The sequence below is a fragment of the Hemitrygon akajei genome, chromosome 7 (assembly GCF_048418815.1).
Source record: "Hemitrygon akajei chromosome 7, sHemAka1.3, whole genome shotgun sequence".
Classification (NCBI taxonomy): Eukaryota; Metazoa; Chordata; class Chondrichthyes; order Myliobatiformes; family Dasyatidae; genus Hemitrygon; species Hemitrygon akajei.
In genome coordinates this window covers 42,848,359-42,863,465 of record NC_133130.1, presented here as the reverse complement: position 1 = coordinate 42,863,465, position 15,107 = coordinate 42,848,359, and the positions used below count along the sequence as shown (strand labels likewise).

Sequence of the window (15,107 nt, the reverse complement as noted above, 5' to 3'; positions counted from 1 at the left end):
TCTCTGGAGACTCCTGGGAGTGAATAGGATGCTGGTGACCCAAGGATTATTTAGGGGTAAATACATTTTTGAAAGATTGGGAATTGAGAACTATGGGGATCTGGCATGGAGGAAATGTTGAGGCCTGGGCTGGATCAGAGATGATCATCTGGAATGGTAGGATGGGCTTGAAAGGGCAAGTGGTTTACTCTTGTTGCTACGTTCCTGTGTTCTTGTGTGCAAATAGGCAGGATGAAAGGACCCACTACCATTCACTACTAGTACATGTTGATGTCCTCCTTGACCCTCCCTAGGAGTATCACCATTGGATCACCGTTGCTCATTGGGTCAACAATAGACAATAGACAGTAGGTGCAGGAGTAGGCCATTCGGCCCTTCTAGCCAGCACCACCATTCACTGTGATCATGGCTGATCATACACAATCAGTACCCCGTTCCTGCCCTCTCCCCATATCCCTTGACCCCGCTATCTATAAGAGCTCTATCTAACTCTCTCTTGAATGCATCCAGAGACTTGTCCTCCACTGCCTTCTGGGGCAGAGCATTCCACATATCCACCACTCTCTGGATGAAAAAGTTTTTCTGCATCTCTGTTCTAAATGGCCTACCCCTTATTCTTAAACTGTGGCCTCTAGTTCTGGACTCACCCATCAGCGGGAACATGCTTCCTGCCTCCAGTGTGTCCAATCCCTTAATAATCTTATATGTTTCAATCAGATCCCCACTCATCCTTCTAAATTCCAGTGTATACAAGCCCAGTTGCTCCAATCTTTCAACATATGACAGTCCCGCCATTCCGGGACTTAACCTTGTGAACCTACGCTGCACTCCCTCAATAGCAAGAATGTCCTTCCTCAAATTTGGAGACCAAAACTGCACACAATACTCCAGGTGTGGTCTCACCAGGGCCCTGTACAGCTGCAGAAGGACCTCTTTACTCCTATACTCAATTCCTCTTGTTATAAAAGCCAGCATGCCATTCACTTTCTTCACAGCCTGCTGTACCTGCATGGTTGCTTTCATTGACTGATGTACAGGAATACCTAGATCTCATTGTACTTCCCCTTTTCCTAACTTGACTCCATTTAGATAGTAATCTGCCTTCCTGTTCTTGCCACTAAAGTGGATAACCACATTTATCCACATTAAACTGCACCTGCCATATATTTGCCCACTCACCCAACCTGTCCAAGTCACCCTGCATTCTCATGACATCCTCCTGACATTTCACACTGCCACTCAGCTTTGTGTCATTGGCAAATTTGCTAATGTTACTTTTAATCCCTTCATCTAAATCATTAATGTATATTGTAAACAGCTGCGGTCCCAGCACCGAACCTTGCGGTACCCCACTGGTCACAGCTTGCCATTCCGAAAGGGACCCGTTAATCACTACTCTTTGTTTCCTGTCAGCCAGCCAATTTTCAATCCATGTCAGTACTCTGCCCCCAATACCATGTGCCCTAATTTTGCCCACTAATCTCCTATGTGGGACTTTATCAAAAGCTTTCTGGAAGTCCAGGTACACTACATCCACTGGCTCTCCCTTGTCCATTTTCATAGCTACATCCTCAAAAAACTCCAGAAGATTAGTCAAGCATGATTTTCCCTTCATAAATCCATGCTGACTCGGACTGATCCTTCTACTGCTATCCAAATGTGTCGTAACTTCCTCTTTTATAATTGGCTCCAGCATATTTCCCACCACTGACGTCAGGCTAACCGGTCTATAATTCCTTGTTTTCTCTCTCCCTCCTTTCTTGAAAAGTGGGACAACATTAGCCACACTCCAATTAGCAGGAACTGTTCCTGAATCTATAGAACATTGGAAAATGATTACCAATGCGTCCATGATTTCTAGAGCTACCTCTTTAAGTACCCTGGGATGCAGACCATCAGGTCCCAGGGACTTATCAGCCTTCAGACTCAACAGTCTATCCAACACCATTTCTTGCCTAATATAAATTTCCTTCAGTTCATCCTTTACCCTAGTTCCTTTGGTCACTATTATATCTGGGAGATTGTTTGTGTCTTCCCTAGTGAAGACAGATCCAAAGTATCTGTTCAACTCATCTGCCATATCCTTGTTCCCTATAATAAATTCACCCGTTTCTGTCTTCAATGGCCCAATTTTGGTCTTAACTATTTTTTTGCTATTCACATACCTGAAGAAGCTTTTACTATCCTCCTTTATAGTCTTGGCTAGTTTACCTTCGTTCCTCATTTTTTCTTGGCGTATTGCCTTTTTTGTTATCTTCTGTTGCTCTTTCAAAGCTTCCCAGTCCTCTAGTTTCCTGCTCATCTTTGCTATGTTATACTTCTTCTCTTTTATTTTTATACTGCCCTTTACTTCCCTCGTCAGCCACGGCCGTCCCTTACTCCCCTTAGGATCTTTCTTCCTCTTTGGAATGAACTGATCCTGCACCTTCTGCATTATTCCCAGAAATACCTGCCATTTTTGTTCCACTGTCTTCCCTGCTAAGGTATTGTTCCATTGAACTTTGGCCAGCTCCTCCCTCATAGCTCCATAGTTCCCTTTGTTCAACTGTAATACTGACACATCTGATTTTCCTTTCTCGTTCTCAAATTGTAGGTTAAAACATATCATATTATGGTCACTACCTCCTAATGGTTCCTTTACCTCGAGCTCCCTGATCAAATCCGGTTCATTGCACAACACTAAATCTCGAATTGCCTTCTCCCTGGTAGGCTCCAGTACAAGCTGTTCTAAGAATCCATCTCGGAGGCACTCCACAAATCCCTTTCTTGGGGTCCAGTACCATTCTGATTCTCCCAGTCTACCTGCATGTTGAAATCCCCCATGACAACTGTATCATTACCTTTGCGACATGCCAATTTTAACTCTTCATTCAACTTACACCCTACATCCAGACTGCCGTTTGGGGGCCTGTAGATAACTCCCATTAGGGTCTTTCTACCCTTAGAATTTCTCAGTTCTATCCATCCTGACTCTACATCCCCAGATTCTATGTCTCCCCTCGCAAGGGACTGAATATCATTCCTCACCAACAGAGCCACCCCACTCCCTCTGCCAGTCAGTCTGTCCTTTTGATAAGATGTATATCCTTGAATATTCATTTCCCAGGCCCTGTCCGCTTGAAGCCATGTCTCATTTATTCCCACAACATCGTACTTGCCAATTTCCAACTGAGCCTCAAGCTCATCCACATTATTCCTTATACAACATTTACCTCTTTCCTCTTTGCACTGAGAAAGCCAAAGATTATACGTTTGAGCCTGAAGGGTCACAGAAAATGAAGAGCCTCTTTAGATTGGAAGAGGAGGTCTACACTATCTTTGAATCATTGGCTCAATCCAGTCTAGGCATCAGACTATTTTTTTTTGTAGCTCAATACTTTGAAGAGAAACTGTATTTTTGAATATCCTGTATTTTGTTACAAGTATAGAATGTATTTTTAGTGAAATCGGATGTATTTTATTGTCAGGAGCATTCCTCCTTTACAAGTTTCTTATTTTTTTAACTCGGCTCAAGAAATGACTCTGTTTTTCAAGGCATAAAACTACATGTGATAACACTCTGTAGAAGCAGGATGAAAGCAAAATTAATGTACGACATTGGACTTGTGGATTTTGCCTGCAAAGACCAAAGGATGGGAAGATATTTGCGCATTTCCAATGTCATAAGGAAGTTTAATGTTTTCAAAGACCTTATGAAAATCAATCATTGGTTTATGCTACATATCCTTTGGGCTTTGTACTGAATGCTGTCATTGTTATCAGTTCATTGCCAACAAGGAGTACAGGAGAAAAATAACTAACATTATAACTGCAAAAATTAATCATTCTCATATAATTCTCTGAGACAGGATGCATATCATAACTGGAGAGAATATCCTCCCATTCATCTTAAGATATAATTAACAGATAAACAATTTTTATTCAATGCCATGAGTATTCAGGAAAGACTAGCATAACTCTGTACAATCCCTCCCTCAAAACTATGTCCCAAATTTGTTAATGATTTATATATTTAATATTCGTGAGGCAAAGGTTGCTGGGTGCCAGTTTAGCCTTTCTCAAAGCTTAGCTGGCAGTGAGCATCAGTTCCAAAAAATTACTACAGTGTCTAGGAGTTTAGTTTAATTACAAAGTGTTTAAAGAGTGGGAGAGAGAAGGAGAGAAGAAAAAAAATTCCCAAGATTGCTGTATATTTTTATAGTATTTGGAATAACTGCGCCTTTCAGAAAATGGCTGGCCAGCTGCTGATACTGCATTCCAACTCATATAATTCTAATTCCAGCAGCTCCACTGTGCTTTCCCAGCATGGGATTCACAGCACTGCCAAAGCCTTGGTCTTATGACTGAGGTCTGTGCAAGGTCACACTGAAACGCAGATTTAACCCCTGTGTGCAGCTGAAGGCTGACTACTGCACAGGAGGCGTTATCATTAAAACTTAGCATTGATGTGTTAAACGCATATTTCTTCTTGGGTTATTAGTTAAGTCTTTGAAAAGTAAGTTAAAAATCAAATCCATATTTTAGTTCTCAACACAAGCTGATTTATTCACATTTTAAGAGTATCAGTAGACCCAAAAACAGTTCCTCAGAGACCATGAGAATATTTACGTAGGAAAATAATTACATTAGCAAGGAGGCTATAAGATTATTTTATACTTCTCCTTCACTTGGTACTTATTTATGTTAGAGTATGGTTTCATAGCTCTTCTGCAGCCTTGTCCCATATAACTGATCTTTGTGAACTAGGCTTTGCGCCTCAGTAGACCTGTTAGTGAGTGGCCAGATTCTGATCCTATCCACATGTGAGAACCCTGCAGATGAAGACACTGAATTCTGATGGGAAATATGAACCCTGAGCCCAGAGCATTTCAAGTTTTCTTCATCTGCTGGAGGATTAATGGGGCAGTCCAGCGAAGCCAAGCTCAATTTTATTTTCCCTTGGTTGTGAACATATAGGGTGAAGGACTGAAGTTGGATCTTACTGTGCAAAAGGACTTGACCCATTGCTCTAATCACAAGTCACATAGTACACTTCAAGGTAAAAGCAGCTTGTGAGCTTCTCAGAATTGATTAAAATAACCATTTTCTTTGCTGTTATTTTAGGTAAAATCTTTTAGAACAAACAATGAGCAACTATTTTTTTTCCTCTTTTACTATGTAAAGGTGAAGTGATTGTTGCCACCTGTGACTCAGTCATCTTATGCAGAGGAAAATAAGCTGCCTATTTTCTTTTGAATATAGGAACTTTAGTGATCTCCAAGAGTTAACGTTATTTGACTGTATCTGGCATTCACATGTGTTTCCTGTTTTTCCAGTGAGTTCTGTGCTGCAACAGGCCTTTGGGAGTGAGTGTCCAGGATTTTCCTGAAAGGAAGGAGAGCTTTGTTCATGGCTATCATGGGAATGGTTCAAATTTAAACATCTATAACAGAGGCCTCCTGTGTTTCAAATGGGCTGATATCATCTCAGCACATGAATTTAATAAGTCGGAGAGACTGTGAAGGTTTTATGAGAACTCTATGCAGATTCCAGGCATCAGCCACAATCAGCCTGTGAGACGACCTCTGGCAAAGCTCTTTATAAAGTAATGCACAGGGATGTGTGCTGGAAAGCAGTTTGTTTCGGTCTTCTGTGAACTAATGTATAACATTTCAAATCATTAATTCCCAAACGAGAAGGGAGTGATACCTTTAACTAAAAATGATCAGCTTGTGCACAATAAACATGATCTGCTGTTTAGTCTCATTATTCCTCCAGAGCCACATCAGGAGTAAATGATACTTTTTAAACTTCCTGCTTCAACCCACTCACCCTAATAGAGTTTGAGTAACCAGCCAGAAAGCCATCAGGTACCATCCCATGGACAATTCTAAGAGCTGAGGCTGTTTAGCAGGCTAGAGTCATTGGCAGCCAGTTTATGCCAGTGATAGCAAATTAGGTAGCAGATTTTAGATCCTTGTCTAAAATGTACCTTCTGGATGCATGCCATGGGACATGAATTTAAATATTCAATAGGCTTACTGCCTATCTTGGCTCCAAATCTATGGCCATATGGTGCTGGTGGTTAAGCTTAATAATACCCCCTAATATTCACAATAAGTTACAGCCCTGTTTTCATTATTACCTTCAGAAACAAGAGAAAATCTGTAGATGCTGGAAATCAAGCAGCACACACAAAATGCTGGAGGAACTCAGAAGGCCAGGCAGCACGAATGGAAAAGAGTACAGTCGACGTTTCGGGCTGAAACCCTTCGACAGGACTGAAGGGTTTATTGTTCATTATTGCTTTAACATTATCTTCAAAGTCATCTATGTCTTTGGCATCAATAATCTGTCAGTGAGATTGCTACAGGACCAGCCAGCTCCAGAAGGTTAAAGCCAGTTAAAATTTTATCTTGGTTGAGGAAAAGCAGGGATGCTTCACAAGGCTTGTCAGTCCTTTAGTCTCCTTTCTGTTGACAGCCACAGCTGAGCCACTACCCTTAAGTACTAATCTACAGCTTGCTTGCCTTTCCATTGCCAAGAACTATTTCCTCCAGTATAAAGTAACAACACAATTAGTGACTCCTCAATGCAGGATAGGACACAGCCTCTGGCTCCCCTCACATTGTCTGCAGCTGTTCTGTAGATCAAGGTGTATTGTTGTATCATTGAAATCAATAACAGAAGACAGAAACATCAAGTGAATCAAGTCATTCACATCCTGGAAAGGTGCACTATTGGCCTGAATCAGTTCTTTGCTCTGAACCTCAAGTACATTTGCAAGGTGTACAGGAGCTTCATTCGGCCTTCTCCGTCTCCCAGTTGCCTGAGAGGAGTTGGATTTTCTCACCTGGCAGACAGCCAATCTGTCAGTTTAGCTTGTTGCTGAGTGGAGAATGGGAAACTGAAACTATAACAAAATCCTGTCGTTAAACTCATCAGGACCTCCATATCCCAGCCCTCGTGAGATTAATTTGACCTCCTTCAGCTGCCCTAGATGTTACCTAGCAAGCTCTGGTATGAGTCTGGAAACACTTGATCACATCTGATCTCAGGAACTAAACACACCCAAGCCTGATTATAGTTCAGATGGAAGCCCAGCTGGAATTATAGACTAAAATACAAAAGAGATGGGTGCCACTGAGTCACCTTGAATGAAAATCAGCCTATCAACTAATTTGACCTTGATATAAACACAAGAGATTCTGAAGATACTAGAAATCCAGAGTAACACGTATAAAATACTGGAGGAGCTCAGCAGGTCAGAAAGCACCTATGGAAAGGAATAGGGAGTTGACATTTTGACCTGAGACCCTTCCTATTGATCTTGATATCTTCCTTGTTCTAATGTAAGCTTTGGAACCATAGTCTGTGTAGAAACATAGAAATCCTATAGCACAATATAGGCCCTTCAGCCCACAATGCTGTGCCACACATTTATTTACTTCAGAAATTACCTAGGGTTACCCATAGCCCTCTATTTTCCTAAGCTCCATGTACCTATCCAGGAGTCTCTTCAAAGACCCTATTGTATCTTCCTCCAGCAGCCCATTCCACGCATTCACCGCTCTCTGCGTAAAAAAACTTACCCCTGACATCTCCTCTGTACCAACTTCTAAGCACCTTAAAACTGTGCCCTCTCTGAAATTAGATTTGCAGATTGCTAATATCTTTCATCATGATATAGTTGTGAAAACATTGCAACATATGCACACAAGGAAAATCAGTCTGTTAAGTTTTTCAACAAAACAGATATAATTCCTTCACTATCCCCAGGCGGCACAATTAGTGGTTCAGAGATTTTATACCGTTTTTTTACTTGCTTCATTAACATGGTCTCTGGATTACCTGAAAGTGCAGTCTAGGATGTACACTTCAGGCCTGAAGCCTTCAGAATCTACAAATTCCAATTCAGCAGTGGCAGTGGAGACCATGCTGAGCTTGTTGGCATCCCTGCTGATGTTCCATTTTCAGCATCAGAAATCACTTTAGTAGTTTACCTTAATAGCGTTGAAACCCTGCCATATACCCAAGCTTCCCACTGAGTTCTAAATTTGTGAAGGAAATTCCTCTAACGAGGACTTGGTGCTCTCTGGATATCATTATGTTCAGGGCATTAAACGTTTCTTCAAATTTTGTACCTGAAGATGGTTCTGAGTCTTGAAAATCACAATCCAAATCTAAATCTTTAAATCAACAATAATATAGCTTGAATTATAAACTCCTCCACAGACTAAAAAATCCAAGGGTTTGTGGCTCCTAAATTGCTTATCACTTCAGCTGTAGGATCGGAGGCCAGAAAAGGTGAGATTAATATGTTACTGTGGTGAACTACATATACCTGTCTGGACACGCCCCCTGCTGACTGCTCCTGTGGCCCCTCCCACTGACCGTGGCTCCTCCCACAGACCCCGGTATAAAGGCGATTGAGGCCTGAGCCCGGCCCTCAGTCTCCAGGATGTAGTATGGTGGTCAACTACTGCTTGTTCTTTCTTCCAGTCGATAAAAGCCGATATCTCGCCTTCACATCTCAGAGAGAGTTATTGATGGTGCATCAGTTACTCAGACACATTGACACAATTTGTTACACAAGTTTCTGTAAGGATTGCCAATGGATAAAGGAACAATTCCATTCTTGAAGTTTTGCCTGCTAGGTAAAATGTACATTGATTACATCATAATATTTCCCTACTGAGAGGCAAGTCCAATTGAATTTATAAATTTATAAATATAGTATTTATAAATAATCAATGTATAAATGTATTGAATTTATTGTGCTACCAAAGACTCAGACAACTTCTCTCTCACAGTATTGCAGATGAGGGGTGACATGTGACAGCAATGGTGTCCATTACATTGGAGGCAGCTAAGATACCAATGCCGGCTTCCATAGTCAAGCACAGTGGCAAGATTTCAGTTACGAGGCCATAGAAGGACAGGCATGAGAAACGTATATTCAAGAGATTCCAATGTCCTCAGTTAAACCTAAGGGGAAAAAAAAATAAACAGAAGTATTTGAAACTCTTTCAGTCCACCACTTTGACATTTCAAACCTGATATTCTTGCCCTTAAGTAGATTTTGTACACTAACTGTGATACAACAAGGACCCGTTGGCTGTAAAGTACCTTGAGGCAGTCTTAATATATGAAGGAAATTTGATATATGCAAGTCTTCCTTCAATTATATTGGGCATGACAGTTAATCTGGGATCAGTCCTCCAAAGCAAAATCAAATCTCTCATATGGCTCATGATAGTGGTTCACATTCTTGCCAAAGACATAATAATATTTTTTGTTCTGCATGAGTTCCTTCTTCTAAAATAAATTCCCCAGACAGGGAAAAACCAGTCTTTTTGGTAGATATTATCCTATAAACCATTTTATTTCTTCATATTGACAACAGATGACTTTTTTTCTGGGAGGCAAAAAACCAAGAAAAAAAGCTTTTGGTTTTACCAATAACCTCCATGGAAAACCAACATATTTCATTTGGACAGAGTCTAGATATCTTTAAAGAGCTAATTCTCTCAAAATCAACAAGTTGTTCTATAAACAGATGCTTCCTGTTTGGGAAAACACTTAAATAATCAAAGCAAAATAAATCTGATTCTCTTCAAGGCCAATCTACAGAACACAGAGGGCCCAAAAAATGTCGTAGTACTTTAGCTGGTAAAACAGAAACCAAGTGACATCAGGTCAAAATGTTTCACTGCTTGGAATCACAACTTACACAAAGGAAGATGCTTTTGATTCCACCTTAACTCCAAGATGTCACTGTAAAAGATCCTCAGGATAAGTCCAACCATTTTCAGTCATGTCACCAACACCCTTCCTCTGTAATAGGAATGGGGGTGATCCCAAAACTGCGCAAAGTTCAATTACATTTGCCACATCTCACAAAACAAAGCTGACTATGCCTGCATGCCATAAGCCCTAACAACATTCAGGCATAGGATGACAGATGCAAGTCTTCTTCATTTATATTGGGAATGCCAGTTTACCTGGGATCAGTCCTCCAAAGCAAAACAAAATCTCTCACATGTTAAACGGCATCATCTCCTCAGTACTGATGAACATGCTTCAAAACCCGGTGCTCTGATCCTCCCTCAGTAACTGCAAGCTTGACTTCCTCATTGGGAGGCCACAGTCAGTGTGATTGGAAATAACATCACTTCCTCGCTGACAACTAACACTGGTGCACCTCAGTGCTCCACTCAATACTGTGTGCCAAGCCACGGCTCAAATACCATCTATGAACTTGCCAATGACACAACTATTGTTGGCAGAATTTCAGATGGTGAAGAGGAAGTGAACAGAGTGAGATAGATCAGCTAGTTAAGTGGTATTGCAAGCAGTCACTTGCTTAGACTTTTTTGACAGCATCTTCCCAAACCACAGCCTCAGTCACTAAGAAGATCAAAATCATATGGGTGCATGCAAATACCACCACATACAGTTTACCCCCAAACCCAGGATCCCAGATTTGATTCTAAATTCGGATGTTGATGGTGTGCAGTTTGAATGTTTTCCCCATTGCTGAATGATTTTCAGATGCAATTTCAGTTTATTCATATGAAGCAAATATGTGCTAGTAGATTGATTGACAACTGTATTCATCCCTTAATGTTGATAAGTGGAAAAAGAATGAATGGGAAAGTGATAGGCTTGTGACAGAGAAGAGGATGCTGGTTACAGGGAAATAAGTGATCTCCTTCTGTGTTTTAATAAGTAATTTTCCCACCGTCCTGATTTTGATTTATATTCTCCCAGCTTTATTATCTCTGAGTTCATATCCTAGAGCTCCCAACCCAAGACTGTAGTTCATCAGCACTTTCTTAAGTTAAGTTTATTGTCATTTAACTATATACACGTATACCGTTAAACAAGACAGTGTTTCTACGGACCAGGGTGTAAAGCACAGTAACACACATATGTACTAGTGTGTACTAAGTTACACACTAACTTAGTAAAGTAAGGATAAAATCTACAGGTGAATTACACATAAATAAATAAAGTGCATAAATTATATTAGACACTTCCCTGATAATACTATAAGCAGTATAGGGATACATACTAGTATTCAAATAATTATGGCCCATAGGTTCAGAAGTGATATTAAATAGAGCCAAAGCCTTACTCTGGCTCAGTTCATCAAGCAGTACAGAGTCAAATCAAGTCAAGAGGAACCAAAGATAAATAATACCTATTGGCCTTGATAATGATGTCCTGCACCTGTAAATGATAAAAATTCTCCAATTATTATTTTTTTATTGTTCATGCTTGCTGTGTTCAGGGGAGCATCTGCAATGTGTTCCTCCTTGAAAGCATTATCAATCACTACAAACATGATGCTTGATGCCTCCTTGACTTAGTTGTGGTGTTCTGCATGATTGCGCACTCATCCTCCACATCATCATTTTCTATAGTGGCATTCCTTTTTACAGTCGTCACTCTGTCTGCTCTGTTTTGGCTCTCTTGCCTCCATTCGTGATTCTCCACCAGATCTCTCATAGCCAATTCTAGCTTATATTTCTTGGTTCTGTACTTTTCCTTGTTGATACTATTCCTGATTTAGCGCACCTCGCCAAACTTGTGCCATTCAGCATCTATGTGTATTTTGATGGGATGTTCATGGACCTCTCCATCACCATATTTGAAGCCCATGTTTTTCTATGATCACATGCTGATGTCCAACTAACTATGATCCAGGATCTCCTACAGTTGAATTTTATTATTGGCCAAAATTGACATGCTTTAGTTATTGTCTCCATCTTACTTTCTGATTTCTCGCTCAAAGCTAAATTAATGTGAACACAATTTTAATATTCTGTTAAATTTATTGATGAGCTTAAGCCTTTTATATCTATATCCAGCTCTACGCAATTACTTCCCTTCACCCTTACTTTACCTCAAATATCAGCAAAATAGATACTTCAGGGTTTAATTTGTCCAACATTCTTCTTGCCAATTTCTTGATCTTTGCTTCCAATAAACTCAAAACCAAATTGTATCCCACCGTCTGCTTTCCCATCAGTCTAATACCCAGATCTAATAGATTGGTTCCTCATCCTCTAACAAGTTTATATTTTCCAAAAATTTTTCTCCCGTAAGCTTGTCTTCTCCTATCATTTGAAACTGATCTCTTATCCACTCCCTTCCATGACTATTTACACTCCTGTTACTCCTGTTTTCGGTTGGAGACTTGACAAATGTTTCAACTACTCTCGAAAGAATGCTGTAATCAACTACCTCTGTCTATCATATTTTTATCAGGATATATGAAGGAGGCTTAACCCAAAAGTGGAGCAGTGAAGGTGATTTAGGAGCAAACAATATTAACTGATACTAATAAACTGCAATATAATGTCATGAGGGGCCATAAAACAAGAGCGAACAGAAACCTAACACAACAAAATCAACAAGGTAACTGAAGGCTGGGAGCAACTTGTAGATGTTTGCTGGACTTGATGAATGAACAAAGGAACAAAGAAGTGTGGATGAGAGCTGGGTTTAAATAGGCTGCAGGTGATGAGTTGGAAACAAGTGGCAGGTGACTCCTGTTTGCTGGGTGGAGTCTAGGAGGTGCTTGCCTGTGCAGGTCTGACAGTTTCTTCCTACCTTCAAAATATATTCCAGTATTTTTTCAATCAGGCATTCACTTACTTGAACTAATTATTCCTTCTTCTCCTTTACTCTTTTGTTAAGTATCATGTCTTTTTTTAAGCTTTAAACATGCTTTCTGAAGGAAATCATTGTGCTAATTCAATCACAGTGGAAGACATTTGTAAAAAGAATATGCTCAGAAAAAGCCCCTTTGCCTCATGAAGAAACAGCTTGAGAGTCTCTTGAAGAAGGGAACATACCTTCTTGCCTTCTTGTCCACATTTTGGCAGTGCCAAAAATCTTCTGTGGGCATTCTTCCTTCCCTCAGATTCTCAGGGTCCTTTCAACACTGATGAAAGAGCAAATCTGGGTGATTTGAATTGCTCAGTCCTAACCATGGAAACCCGATACTGTTTTCTTCTCTCCCTCCTGTAGTCCCATTCATTTGCTCTACCACTGACGGAGGCCAACCCTGTCAAAAAGCAGAGTTTTGGCAGTTTGCCCCACCCACCTTTCAGCTGATGCCTTACTTATTGAAAGGAGCAGATTGGATTGAACAGCCAGTAAATTATTGTGGGCATGAAGATCACCAATCACTCACAATGCTAATTACAATAACTGAAAGAGGAGAGAGATAAAAATTCTTCTTCCCATTCTTCATGCTTGTAAAAATGAGAAATTCTTCCAGTGTGTCAAATGAAAGTCTTAATAGCAGTCTGAGCAACGTATTTACACGAGACATTCTATTTTCTTAAAAGAAGCTCAATTACATGATTTCAGGGCAAGATTTTAGTTCCCTGCTCCTGTCGGTTGTCTGGCATTTAAAAAGAACTGACTTAGTAGTACCAAAGAATTATTAACAGTACTAAAAAGAAGATTGATAGGCTAACTTAAACAGTAATCTGCAGAGCATGGTCATATGCTGAATCATCCCTCCCTGTCTGATCACAGTTTCTTCAAAATGTCACCTAAAACCTTGAAGAGTCCTTGGTATTGGAACTGATTTATTATTATTATATGTGTACAAAAATGCAGTGAAAAGCCTGTTTTGCATATGGTTTATACAGATCAAATCCTTGCACAGTGCATTGGACTACAAAAAGATAGAACAGTAACCAAGCAAAATAAAATGTAAATGGTACAGAAAGAGTTCAGTGCGAGCAAATGATAAAATGCATAATCATAATGAGATATATTGTGAGGCCAAGAGGTCCAATTCAAGAGTCTGATAACAATGAGATCGAAGCTGTCCTTGAGCCCGGTGGTATGTGCTTTCAGGCTTCTGTATCTTCTGCTCAACGGGAGAAGGGAGAAGAGAGAATGTCTGGAGTGGCTGGGTCTTTGATTCTGCTGGCAGCTTTACTATGGCAGCAAGAAGTAAAGCGAGAGTCCATCGAGGGGACGCTGGTTCCTGTGATGTGCTGAGCTGAGCCATAATCTCTGTAGTTACTCATGGTCACATGAAGAGCCGTAGCTATGGATCTAGATGGAATGCTTTTTATGGTGCATCAATAACAATTTGTAACAGTTGATGGGGATATGCTGAATTTCTTTAGCCTCAAGAAGAGGTCAATGCATTCATTGTTTACATCTTCATTTCTTGTATTTATGTGTTTGCCTGACTCTGCTATTTCCTGAGCAGAGCAGTCAGGACATTTGATTTCAACGACAGTATAAAAGGGAGAGGCTCCAAGGTTAACTCACTTTGATGTAGCACCAACTGTCAGGAGACAGAAAGGGAATAGGTAGCCAGTGAGAGGTAACCTGTGACTGGTCCTCTCAATAATAAGTACACCGCTTTGAATACTGTGGGAGAGAATGAGATTCCCAGGTAGTATGTTGCCTGCCGGATGCCAGGGTCCGGGACATCTCGAATCGAGTACTCAGCATTCATAAGTGGGAGGGTGAACAGCCAGAGGTCATGGACCATGTAGCGTAGGCACCAATGACATGGATGAACGATGAAGTTCTGCACAGGGATTTCAGGGAGTTAGGTGCTAAGATAAAGGGCAGGACCTCCAGGGTTGTGATCTCAGGATTGCTACCCATGCTACGTGCTAGTGAGGCCAGAACTAGGAAGATTATACAGTTTAACATGTGGCTAAGGAGCTGGTGTAGGAGGAAGAGCACAAGATTTTTGAGTCACTGGGCTCTCTTCCAGGGAAGATGGGACCTATAAAGACGGGACAGTTTGTACCTGAACTGCAGGGGGACTGATATTCTAGTGGTAAGGTATGTTAATGCTGCATGGTGGGGTTTAAACTAGAGGTGCAGGGGGATGAGAAGGCAGATGTTGGTAAGACCTCAGACAAAGTCAAGAATCAAAAGGTTGAACATGGTGCAACTGGAGTCCTGAGCAGCACATATTTCAATGCAAGAAGTATTGTAGGAAATGCAGATGAGCTCAAGACATAGATCAACACCTAGAATTATGAAATTGTAGCCATTAATGAGACTTGGTTACAGGAAGGGCAGGACTGGAAGCTCAATATTCTGGGGTTCCATTGTTTCTGACATGGCAG

General features: G+C 40.7%; 1 long non-coding RNA gene across 1 annotated transcript in view; it reads right to left on the bottom strand.

Annotated features, from left to right (window-relative positions):
• LOC140730387 (uncharacterized) overlaps window positions 1-13,075 on the bottom strand; it is a 53,460-nt gene extending 40,385 nt beyond the window's left edge. Inside the window, exon 1 of the long non-coding RNA XR_012099584.1 lies at window positions 12,846-13,075. This is a non-coding gene — a long non-coding RNA (uncharacterized lncRNA). The remainder of the gene's footprint in view (window positions 1-12,845) is intronic.
• Window positions 13,076-15,107: the final 2,032 nt, after the last annotated feature.